General features: G+C 32.1%; 1 pseudogene across 1 annotated transcript; it reads right to left on the reverse strand.

Moving 5' to 3' along the window:
• LOC143571440 (autophagy-related protein 18g-like) lies at positions 1-7920 on the reverse strand (annotated as a pseudogene). Its single transcript, XR_013142095.1, has 7 exons — positions 7588-7920; positions 4100-4564; positions 3559-3984; positions 3181-3423; positions 1630-2385; positions 624-860; positions 1-511 (listed from the first exon to the last, which is right to left on the reverse strand). The product of XR_013142095.1 is annotated as an autophagy-related protein 18g-like (transcript).
• Positions 7921-12757: the final 4837 nt, after the last annotated feature.

Genomic DNA, 12757 nt, shown 5'->3' on the forward strand with positions numbered 1-12757 from the left:
CCGTGATTTCGGCATTTCGCCACCTCTAGTACTAGGTTTGAATGGAAAAGTTAAGATAGGTATTTACCTTCTTCAGAAAGGTCAAACATGCCACCAAGCAATTCATTCTCTTCCCCCTCATTCTCTTGACTTTCATCATTTTCACCGTAATCCATTGCACCGCCCGTTAGGGTCCCACCACCATCAAATTCAACCACCTTACAATAACCCTCCTGAAAACACCCTTCAAAATCCACTGGTTTATTCGCCCCGGTAGGCAGCTCTTCAATATCAAAGTGGTCGGTAGTCAACAAAGGCGTGCTCATAATTCTACCGCCACTTTGCCCAATCGTTTGACACGTGGCGGTTTTGCATATATCTGAAGAGGAAAATGCTGATTCTTTAGGGTTTTGGTAGAATCTTGGGTCATGATATAGTTCATTCAGATTGTAACTATTTGGCATACTAGATTTCCCACTATTCACTGGATCAAGGTCCAGCAAATTCACTGGATCAATCCTTCGGGATGATCCTGAAATTAAGTTTAAAATAAATATATATTAGATGATCGATTGATACAAAATAATGTAACTTATGATACTTTTAGAAACAATATTGACCATGCAAATTATTTTTAATCATGCCTCCATCCGAACTCTCAGTGGAGCTAACAGATGCTGGCTTTGAAAGACAGATTACAGATTCATCACTGGCCTTCTCGGGATTTTTTCTGGCAGTATATGCTCTGCAGAAACAAGTCAACAAGAAAGTCAAATCAGAAACAAGACCGAGCTAGTATTTATTACTTGGATGGTCTCTATCAGAGCTTCACCATTTGCAAATCCTTCCACATTTGCAGATTTCATCACATAAAAATGTACCTGCGCCAATAAGAACGAATTAGTACCAAATAGAGAATGCAATTAAGGAGGCTTTTGGTAAGTTGAGTTTTGTATGGAAGGAATGGAATATGTCACGGAATTGGAATCAGCAGGAAATAGAACGGAGTTGATTCTGGTTTGACCACTTGTTTTGTAATGTTCTGGTTTGACCACATGTTTTCTAGGGCAAACGTCATAAAATAGCAACGTATTTGCCTCATGGTCAACCGTCCATTCCGGTAATTATACAATAATGGCCCAGTCTGGTAATATAGGTTTTGTCACTTTGTGTAATAGGCTAATATGGTAATTTGCTAATTTGATTATTTAAAAAGATCACCTGAAAGCTTAGAAAAAATACATTATACTTCTATTTATTTTTTTCTATAATTATTTTTAATAATTAGCTGCTGCTCAATGAAGATGACGAATTGAAAGTATTATCATAACTTTACTAGCCAGATACATTTTAAAAAACTGAATTTAAAAAAAAATCATAATAACAGAATCTAGAGAAACAAAACTAATAATAAATGTTATATAAGATTTCCACATCATAAATAAAATAAAATAAGTTTTTAATATAAAAAAAGCCCATTTTTATTTCATTTTTAACAAAAATGCCATGTCAGCAGAATTAATTACATAAAATTGGCACGTGTTGCCCTTTACTAGTTCAACCAGTAACCTACAGACCGAATTAATGAGTATAATTAATGGACCAACATGCTACAATGCTACTATTTAAATTTTAAACTACCCTTCATACCTTGGTATTTTGCCACAATGGTAACCTTCCAGAATTTATTTGGACCTCAGCATTAGATAGAAACCAATGGGCTCTATCATTTTGCTTTACAGAATCATTTTTCACCAGCTTTTGACCTCCCACGGAAACATTATATAATGACGTTGCAGATATGCATCCCTCCCTTTCTGGAGAATCCAATCTTCTAGAAACTTGCCACCATTGACGAGACTCAAATGCCACCCCTAACTCCTCTTCTTGACCCGGTTGATATGAAACAGGTTGACTTCTTGAACCAACATCAATATGTTGAATCCCCATTGACGGAACAAGGTCATACTGAATTACGTGTCCAGAAGGAGTATAAACTAGCAGATACTCTAAGGAGTTGACCTTTTTAGAAATATCCTGATTACAGTAAGTTGTAGAATTGTGAAAAACCGAAGCAACAGCACCAGATGGTATATTTGTCTTTCCCAAAAAAGAAGCGGTGTTGCTAACGGAATTAAGAAATCCTGCGTTATTATTCTTTATTCTGCCCACTACTGAAAGGGTAAGAGGAATAGGAGGCGGAAACGGTTGGTCATCTATGACAAATGATGGAGTTGACCACCATGGTAGAGACTGAACTGGGTTGACTGTTTGACCGTGGGACCTTTGAGCCCGGTAGCTCACATCACCACCGAAGGGTGATAGAGCAAACACATGACAAGTACCCTTGGATGATACAATAGAAATCCACTGACAGTAGCAACTAAAGCTTATGTCCTGGATAACCTGTCAAAAAAAATTATGAAGTCGAAAATTAGAGGTGGCAAAATGGGCTTCGTTATCTTAAGATCTTATACATAATTTGCATGATATATAAGTATATATGTTTGAAGTATACTCTTAAAATAACAATTTTGCTTAAAAAAAGACGAGGCTGTATTTGAGGTGACAAAATGGGCAGGGCATGTAACAGTTGAAAATAGAACGGGTCTCGCTGGGCCAGGTGGGAACACTTATTGTCCAAGATTAATAGTTTCCTAAGTCATTATTGTGTCAAATTAGATGCCAAAGTTGCATTAGTTTAATAATACACTAATTACTTGAACAAGATGATTTTAAACTTAAGAAGTTCGATGCATAAATAATACACATTGGACGACTTTTGACTCATTCGACTCATTTCCTTTTTAGCTAGTTTAACATACTTATCTGTTAAAACATAATCTAAATTGCCCCATTCATAAGTAAACAGGTTGAATATGCCACCTCCAGGCTGTTTGACTTGTTTCTGTTTTAGCCAAAATTTGTCATTTTACCCATTTGATCTGTTAGGACCGTTAGGGATAAAATATATAGGGAGATGGTTTGTACATAACCAAAACATATCCATACATAACTACACTTTTGTGATGTTGTACACTGTATTTATTTATATTATATGGTGTATGAACAAATTTTGGCGCTTTTACAATCACCTCCCTAAAATGTAACCCAAAGTAAACCATTTACGGGTAATGCATCAGAATTGCTCGTCTAGACAAATAACATACTGTAAGGAATACACATATACAGTATACTTACAACTGATGTTATGCCACGGTGTAGCTTGTAAAGAAGCACATGAGAGGAATTCCAATCATGAACTTGGTTGCTGGAAGTGTTGCGAGTACACGGTATAATTCGAAAAATATTTACATTATTACCATGTATTGATGCTGTTACCAAAAGGGTCCCACTTGGATCAAAACATAAAGCAGACAGTGGGCTGGAATGAGCTTTAAACTGCGATATAACTGCTTCTGAAATAACATCCTTCACAATTACCTGCAACAACAATGGCATCAGAGAATCTACAATCTTTTATATAAATTGGAAACACTGTTAATATTTATATAATTATATTGTAAGCGCTCATTTGTGGAAAATTTTTATAAAGTTTGAAACTGCTTAAGGACTGACCATTCCAGCATTATCTACATCTGAAGAATTCCTAACTTTCCAATTTGGATTTGAATTTGTAGGCGGCATCGGGCGGTCTTGAAGCATGTCTGGATAATATTTAGAGATCGTTTTATACCCCTTGTCACCGAGGGTTATTATTCCTGCAGCCAACTGTTTGCTTGATTCCATTGCATAACGAGCCACCAAAGAACCATTGCTGGGTGAGGTTGACGGGCTAATAACAGGAGTAAGGTTCTTTGGGCTTAAATGGCCCGTGTTAGAAACAAGCAGCTTGTTTGAAGCATATGCTAACCACCGTGGACCCACAGTTAATGGACCATACCCAAAGTTAACTCCAACCATTCCTTGGCCTCCAGATCGAGGAACCGGATACGTGGGTACAGTGAATTTAGTCTCGAGTGTGACCGCATCTAAGCAGTGTATCTATCGCAAATCAGATATAACATATAAAAAGTTAGCTATCAACTAATTACACATGTAGTGTATAATAACTCATAAATTCAATGACAAAAACTGTTATAATGAATTGTCATGTTACCTCCTTTTCAAGACCAATAGCAACTATCAAAGAACTGCATCTGACCATAAAAACAGTTGACCTGAACCTAAGAACCTTCACATAACAATTTGACTTAAGGGAATAAAACCGCACAGCAGTAGGAGAATCCACCAAGCTTCCTGATTGAGCCATCACTGAACCGTCCCTACCCGGTGCACTCAAGTAGGTCTGGTTTTGACCCAGCCCTGACCTGGTAGGTTCATCACCAGGAACCACCGTTAGTAATGGATGTAACTGTAGGAACTTTTCATTGCCATTAGATTTTCTGGGAATATGTAGCAATTGTAAGAAAGTGACGGGGCCATCACGCTTTGAAACGAGCTCAGTAAAATCAGAAGCATCCTCAACATCAATGACTTGAAAACCAGTTTGATAACCAAGCAATAAGACGTGTCTGAAGGAAGCAGAACCGGTTTCTAATCTGTCAAACCCGGCCCATATTACCTGGTTTAACATTAAAATGTAAAGATAAGCACCTCCATGCGTCTAGAAGTAGGAATAAGTTGTTTCAAAACTTAACAAATTGGACAACAATTACATGGTTAGTTGGTTCACAGTCACGCATACTTGAAGCATTAATCAGCAAAAGTCGATACACTTTCCTAAACATTAGTAATAGATCAGACGCATAAAAGCGTTTGGTCACAAGCATCATAACACTACTGCCTTATAGGAGCTCTTTAACATCTATCATTATGGACTGTTGTAAACAAAATATTTTCCGTAAGTAATGAACAAGAGAACAAATTTATTGAATTCTAAATTCTACTAAATTTTATGAATAACACACTCTATATAGGTTATGATAACTACTGCTTGTTGTAGATATGGCGCCTTCTTTATCAGCATTCAAGTTGCATTGTTTCGCCCTAATGCAACTAACAAAAGAGGTTTAAGAAATAATTTTCATACATCAATAATTCAGTATCCATGGACCATGGTATAAATCTATTTGTGTTTGTATCATCCATTATATGGATTTATAACTCTTATAGATGAATATTGTTTAGATTTCAAGGCTTATAATGGCATTCTAATGCCCAATTATGCACGATAAACATGGAATGAACCTATAGGTTCCGGAATAAGCTATGATTGCACATAACTGTAATTAACAAGCATATTATCTAGATTCCAACACTTACTATAGCATTCTATTGTCCTATTATGCACAATAAACATGACATGAACTTGTAGGTTCTTGAATAAGCTATGATTGCACATAACTGTAATCAACCAGAATATTCTCGAGATTCAAGACTTACTATAGCATTCTATTGCCCTATTATTCACAATAAACATGAAATGAACTTATAGGTTCTTGAATAACTTAGGATTGCACATAAGTAATTAACAAGCATATGTCTATATTCAAAGACCTACTATAGCATTCTATTGCCCTTTTATACACAATAAACATGAAATAAATTTATACGTCCTCAAATAAGTTACGATTGCACATCATAACTGTAATTAGGAAGCATATATTTATGCACAATAAACATGAAATGAACTTGTAGGTCCTTGAATAACTTACAATCACACATAACTGTAATTAACAAGCATATTATCCAGATTCCAAAACTTCCTATAGCATTCTATTGCCCATTATGCATAATAAACACGAAATGAAGTTGTAAGTTCTCCTTACAAGTGCACATTAACTGTAATTAACAAGTATATATTATGCACAATAAACATGAATTCATTAAATGAACTTGTACGTTCTCGAACAAGTTACAATTAAACATAAATATAACTAACAAGCATATTATCCAGATTCCAGTACTTACTACATCATTCTATTGATGCATAATAAACACGAAATGAACTTGTAAGTTCTCGAATAACTTACAATTGCACATAACGGTAATTAACTATAAAGTCTGATTCGGATTCTGCTCTCGTTGTTACCTACTATAGCATTCTATTTCCCTATTATGCACAATACACATGGAATGAATCTCACAATTGCACATAACTGTAATTTACAAGCACACTCTTGAGATTTCAATACTTCCTATAGCATTCTATGGCCCTATTATGCACAATAAACACGAAAATGAACTCGTAAGTTCTCGAATAACTTACAATTGCACATTAACTTTAATTAACAAGTATATGTTATGCATAATAAACATAAAATGAACTTGTAAGCTCTCAAATAAGTTACAGTTGCACATAACTGTAATCAACAAGCATATTTTCCAGATTCTAAGGTTCTCAAATAAGTTACAATTGCACATAACCGTAATTAACAAGCCTAACGATACTAAAACTACCCTTCCGTTCAATCATACAACCTAACTTTATTAGCATATAGTTGATTAACATATGAAGTAGTTCTCGGTTATACATAATAACTATAATTAGCAAGCATATATTATGCACAATAAACATGAAATGAATTCGTAAGTTCTCAAATAAGTTTACAAGTTCACATAACTGTAATTAACAAGCCTAACGGCGCTAAAACTACTCTTCCTTTCAATCATACAACCTAACTTCATTAGCGTATAGTTCATTACCATATGAAGAAGTTCTCAGTTACACATAATAAACAGCAATTAACAAGCATATATTATGCACACAATAAACATGAAATGAACTCGTAAGTTCTCAAATAAGTTTACAATTTCACATAACTCTAATCAAGAAGCCTAACGACACTAAAACTACTCTTCCAATCATTTATACAACCCAACTTCATTAGCATATAGTTCATTAACATATGAAATGGTTCTCGGTTACACATAAAAAGTATAATTAACAAGCATATATTATGCACACAATAAACATGAAATGAACTCGTAAGTTGTCGAATAAGTTACGACGCTAAAACTACTCTTCCAATCATTCATACAACCTAACTTAATTAGCATATAGTTCATTACCATATGAAGAAGTTCTCGGTTACGCATAATAACTATAATTAGCAAGCATATATTATGCACAATAAACACGAAACGAACTCGTAAGTTCTCGAATAAGTTACAATGTCACATAACTCTAATCAACAAGCCTAACTTAAATAGCGTATAGTTCATTAACATATGAAGAAGTTCTCGGTTACACATAATAACTATAATTTACAAGCATATATATTATGCACATAAGAAATGAACTCGTAAGTTCTTAAATAAGTTACGATTTCACATATCTCTAATCAACAAGGCTAACGACGCTAATATAATCATTCAACCTAACTTAATTAACATATCATCAATTAGTTGAAAATATGAAATCGATATACGTCAAATAATAATAATAATAGACATGAAATGAACTCGTAAGTTCTCAAATAAGTTCACAATTTCACACATCTCTAATCAACAAGCCTAACGACCTTAAAATAACTGTTTCGTTCAATCATTCAACCTAACTTAATCAACACATATAAAATTAGTTAAAATCGATCTAGGTCAAATAATAATAATAATAATAATAATAATAATAATAATAAACACCTGATCTCTGTGATCATCAGCAGACGCAGCAAATGAAGCGGCAACAGAAGCACCGGCGGAGCGTACAACGGTGCTAGCATTCGTACTAACAGTCTTAATACAAGACGATATAATCTTCAACGAATTAGGCAACAATCCGTTGTTCTTCGGCTTCGATTTCTTCATCCTGAGTAATAATAATAATAATAATATTAGTAAGTTGGTTACCAGCGTGTTTAACCGCCGTAGCTGACGATGAGTGTGTGATCATCCGAGAGCGTAATCGGATTGATTGAGTTTGATTGATGCGTGAAAGTAATCGCAAGTGTGTTGATGGATGGTTTGTTTTAGGTTTGACTTGTGGTGGTGGTGGTGGTGGTGGTGGTGGTGGTGTTCAGTTCCCAAATCCTGCGCTCTGCATAGAAGGCTTTGATTGTTTGTTGAGTTGATTTTGGTTTTGTTTTGTTTTGTTTTCTTCACAAAGTAAGATTACTTTCAACATATTAAAATAATAATAATAATAATAATAATAATAATAATAATAATAATAATAAGTGGATGTATATCAATATACATCATATACTTTATTTGTGTGTGTTTTTAAAAACTACTTTCTTGAGTGTTAACGTTTATGTCATCGCATTGTCTAATTTGAAGAGTCATGTTGCTCAATTATGTCTAGATTATATTCTTATTCGGGCATACGTTGGCTTTAGAGTTTATACCGTCGGCTGTCACTTGACAGTTGTTGTGCATCCGCAAGAGTTTAGCTTCCTGACGTAACGCACGATGAGACTAAATACATACAATATAATAATAGTAATAATAATAATAATTCATTTCACATAAAATTTTTCTAATGAAAGAATAAGATGCCCGGAGAGAAGTTATAGTTTATTTGTAGTGATATTGTTTTAATCTTCAGAATTTGTTATTGAAAACTTAGGTGACCTTTTTCTTTAATTAATGTAATTAATGGAATTGGGTAAAACGAAACTTGTGTTTAAGAGTTTAGTTTTGAAGAGGAAAAGATATGGTATAAATTTTGCTAGAGGGATTATTACGTGTGTGTGTGTTATTCTTTGATGGTTTAAGATAACAACGAAATGAAAGGGAATATTCATCTGATAGGGTTTAGACATACACGTTGATACTATTCAACATTTTTTTTTCGTGTTTTATTAAAGTCCTTCGATATATTTTTATGAAAAAACTGCTTGGCTTTTAATGTTTTTCAATGTTATTTAGTTTTCTGAAAAATGTTAAAATGAAAATAAAGACATTATATGAATTTTGATTACTATTTAATGATTATTTGTGCATGATTTCATATATACTTAAGTTGAACAATTATAAATTTTATTTGCTATTAATTTTTATTTTATCATTATACCTCTTTCTTCAACTTTTATTTGAACTTCATTACTATTGACTGAATTTTTTTCATTTTTATATAAACTTTTTATTAAGTTATATTTTGTTTTACAGTTTATTAAAAAACATGACTTAAAGTTATGTGTTAATTGATAAAATCTAACCGTGAAATATCTCCATTCCAGCTTCGTGACAAAAAACTCATCTTTCAAATTTGAATTTAAAGTTAAAAATTGAACTTTACCTAATCAGTTTCAATAAAAGAAGAAGGGAAAAGTATCTTAAAGAGTTATATTAATTGCCTATTGCCTTTTTTGATGAAGATGGTTAGATAATGAGATAAATGACGTAACGGTATTGTTACTATTTATACTTATCAATAATCATTGGTAATACTGTTTATGTTATTATTTGATAAGTATTTTTCTTTGTACTACATGAAATGAATGAACATATACACTATAATTGCTTTTGTATTTTTTTAATATAATAGTGAACAAATATAGTTTTGAATGTTTGGTTATTTTATGAATGAGATAAGGGTGCTGCTAAACGTACCCCCTCTCCTTCTATTTTTACTAAATATACCCACTCCTTCAAGTTTCACATTAATATGATTTAAATCCTTTTTTTTTCACTTTGTTATATTTTACCATCATTAGTTTAATAAACCGTTTTTAAAGATTTTTTTATATATATTATAAAACGTTTTTTTTATTATTTTAAAACAACTAAAATCGTTTTTAATAAATAAAAAGGATTAAATAATATATAACTTGATCAACAAGTTTGGTTTTATTCTTAAGTGTCATTAATCTAATGTCACCAACCTAACGAAAAAAAATTCAGATTGTTTTGATTTTTTTTATGTGGGGAAAGACATTTGATAATAAAAAATATAAAAATATACAATACATTTTGTATCGTTTTTTTAAAGACATTACACCATTATACTTTAATTATATTTTATAAAACATGAATAAACTAGCTAGAGAAATATAATTAAAATGATTTTTAATTTTTTTAAATAACATTTTTCTTGTACATAATTTTTTTTATTTAGTTTTTAAGAACATTTTTATATTTTTACATAAAAATAAAAACTTTATATTTTTTGATTTAATATTAAAAAATGTTAGAGGGATGCAATTTGTCAATTAAAATTGTTAAAGGAAGTGAAAGTGTAGGGGAGGGGATGCAACTTGTCAATTAAAATTGTTAAAATTGTTAGGGGGTACGTTTAACCTGACCCATGAGATAACTGGCAATCGATATCATGGAAAAGGTAAAAGTGTAATGAGTAAATCTCAAGCTCAGTTGATTTAATTTAAGAGAGCTCGAGGTTGACTTATTTCAAGTTCTATATTTAAAACTAGAGTTTAACTTGTAAGATCATTTTCAATTTTCAAATTCGAGAACTCATTTGTATTTATTAGTTATTTAATCATTTTATTTACGCACATATTTAATTATATATAGTTATTTTTTTATAATTATGCATATTATTGTAGTTATCAGGTAATACATATTCATTACAATAAATAACGTTATTATATATGTGTAAGCTCGTTTCTGCTCGCAAACTTGATGAAGCTCATGCTAGGGCTCGAGTCAACCACTGTCCAAAGTAGCTTAGCTCATCTATAGTAGTATCATACATAAAAACATTAGCTGTAATGTAAAAGTAAAAGAGAAATCTATACGTTTAACCTGACCCATGAGATAACTGGCAATCGATATCATGGAAAAGGTAAAAGTGTAATGAGTAAATCTCAAGCTCAGTTGATTTAATTTAAGAGAGCTCGAGGTTGACTTATTTCAAGTTCTATATTTAAAACTAGAGTTTAACTTGTAAGATCATTTTCAATTTTCAAATTCGAGAACTCATTTGTATTTATTAGTTATTTAATCATTTTATTTACGCACATATTTAATTATATATAGTTATTTTTTTATAATTATGCATATTATTGTAGTTATCAGGTAATACATATTCATTACAATAAATAACGTTATTATATATGTGTAAGCTCGTTTCTGCTCGCAAACTTGATGAAGCTCATGCTAGGGCTCGAGTCAACCACTGTCCAAAGTAGCTTAGCTCATCTATAGTAGTATCATACATAAAAACATTAGCTGTAATGTAAAAGTAAAAGAGAAATCTATACGTTTAACCTGACCCATGAGATAACTGGCAATCGATATCATGGAAAAGGTAAAAGTGTAATGAGTAAATCTCAAGCTCAGTTGATTTAATTTAAGAGAGCTCGAGGTTAGAAATCTATACGTTTAACCTGACCCATGAGATAACTGGCAATCGATATCATGGAAAAGGTAAAAGTGTAATGAGTAAATCTCAAGCTCAGTTGATTTAATTTAAGAGAGCTCGAGGTTGACTTATTTCAAGTTCTATATTTAAAACTAGAGTTTAACTTGTAAGATCATTTTCAATTTTCAAATTCGAGAACTCATTTGTATTTATTAGTTATTTAATCATTTTATTTACGCACATATTTAATTATATATAGTTATTTTTTTATAATTATGCATATTATTGTAGTTATCAGGTAATACATATTCATTACAATAAATAACGTTATTATATATGTGTAAGCTCGTTTCTGCTCGCAAACTTGATGAAGCTCATGCTAGGGCTCGAGTCAACCACTGTCCAAAGTAGCTTAGCTCGTCTATAGTAGTATCATACATAAAAACATTAGCTGTAATGTAAAAGTAAAAGAGAAATCTATACGTTTAACCTGACCCATGAGATAACTGGCAATCGATATCATGGAAAAGGTAAAAGTGTAATGAGTAAATCTCAAGCTCAGTTGATTTAATTTAAGAGAGCTCGAGGTTGACTTATTTCAAGTTCTATATTTAAAACTAGAGTTTAACTTGTAAGATCATTTTCAATTTTCAAATTCGAGAACTCATTTGTATTTATTAGTTATTTAATCATTTTATTTACGCACATATTTAATTATATATAGTTATTTTTTTATAATTATGCATATTATTGTAGTTATCAGGTAATACATATTCATTACAATAAATAACGTTATTATATATGTGTAAGCTCGTTTCTGCTCGCAAACTTGATGAAGCTCATGCTAGGGCTCGAGTCAACCACTGTCCAAAGTAGCTTAGCTCATCTATAGTAGTATCATACATAAAAACATTAGCTGTAATGTAAAAGTAAAAGAGAAATCTAAAGCATTTGGGTGGGGCACTCAACTCGCCTCCCATGTGCGCATGCGAGTACCCTGTCGCACACCGTCCAGGTGGTACGTCAGAGTATAGGAAGCGAGCAAGTAGGAGTAGTGGAACTCGGGGCAAGTATGTTGATCAACTATAGCTCAATGTCATGTATCACGAAAGAATGATATATTTCTTTGTATCCGTCAATCGGATTAATAAGAATTTTTCTTTTTCGTTTTTTCCTTTTTTAATAACAATTTGTCTTCTTTCCTTTTTCTTTTTCTCTCTCTCTTTAATTTCGTGGCCATGTGGCCCATGTTCAAATCGTTTTGCATGCATTGGATTGAAGTGAGGTGAAATAATATTTTTGCTTGGTGTCGTGGGCTGAAATAGGTTCACACTTCAAATAGAAATGATATACTTTATTAATATTGTAAAACTATATAAAAAGATAAAATTGTTCACTTTTTAATTATATAGTATTATTTATGATCTTATTTGGTTTAGAAACTAGTATGATCTTGGTAAGATGACAGGTTTAATAGTTGGTAACCTTATGAAAACATTTGAGACAAAGAAGAACATATGGCTTTTAAAAAACGACCCATATGCTTTA

This window comes from Bidens hawaiensis, unplaced genomic scaffold (assembly GCF_021521415.1).
Source record: "Bidens hawaiensis isolate Kalapana, Puna unplaced genomic scaffold, B.hawaiensis_p1.1 tig00025376_1, whole genome shotgun sequence".
In the NCBI taxonomy this organism is placed as follows: domain Eukaryota; kingdom Viridiplantae; phylum Streptophyta; class Magnoliopsida; order Asterales; family Asteraceae; genus Bidens; species Bidens hawaiensis.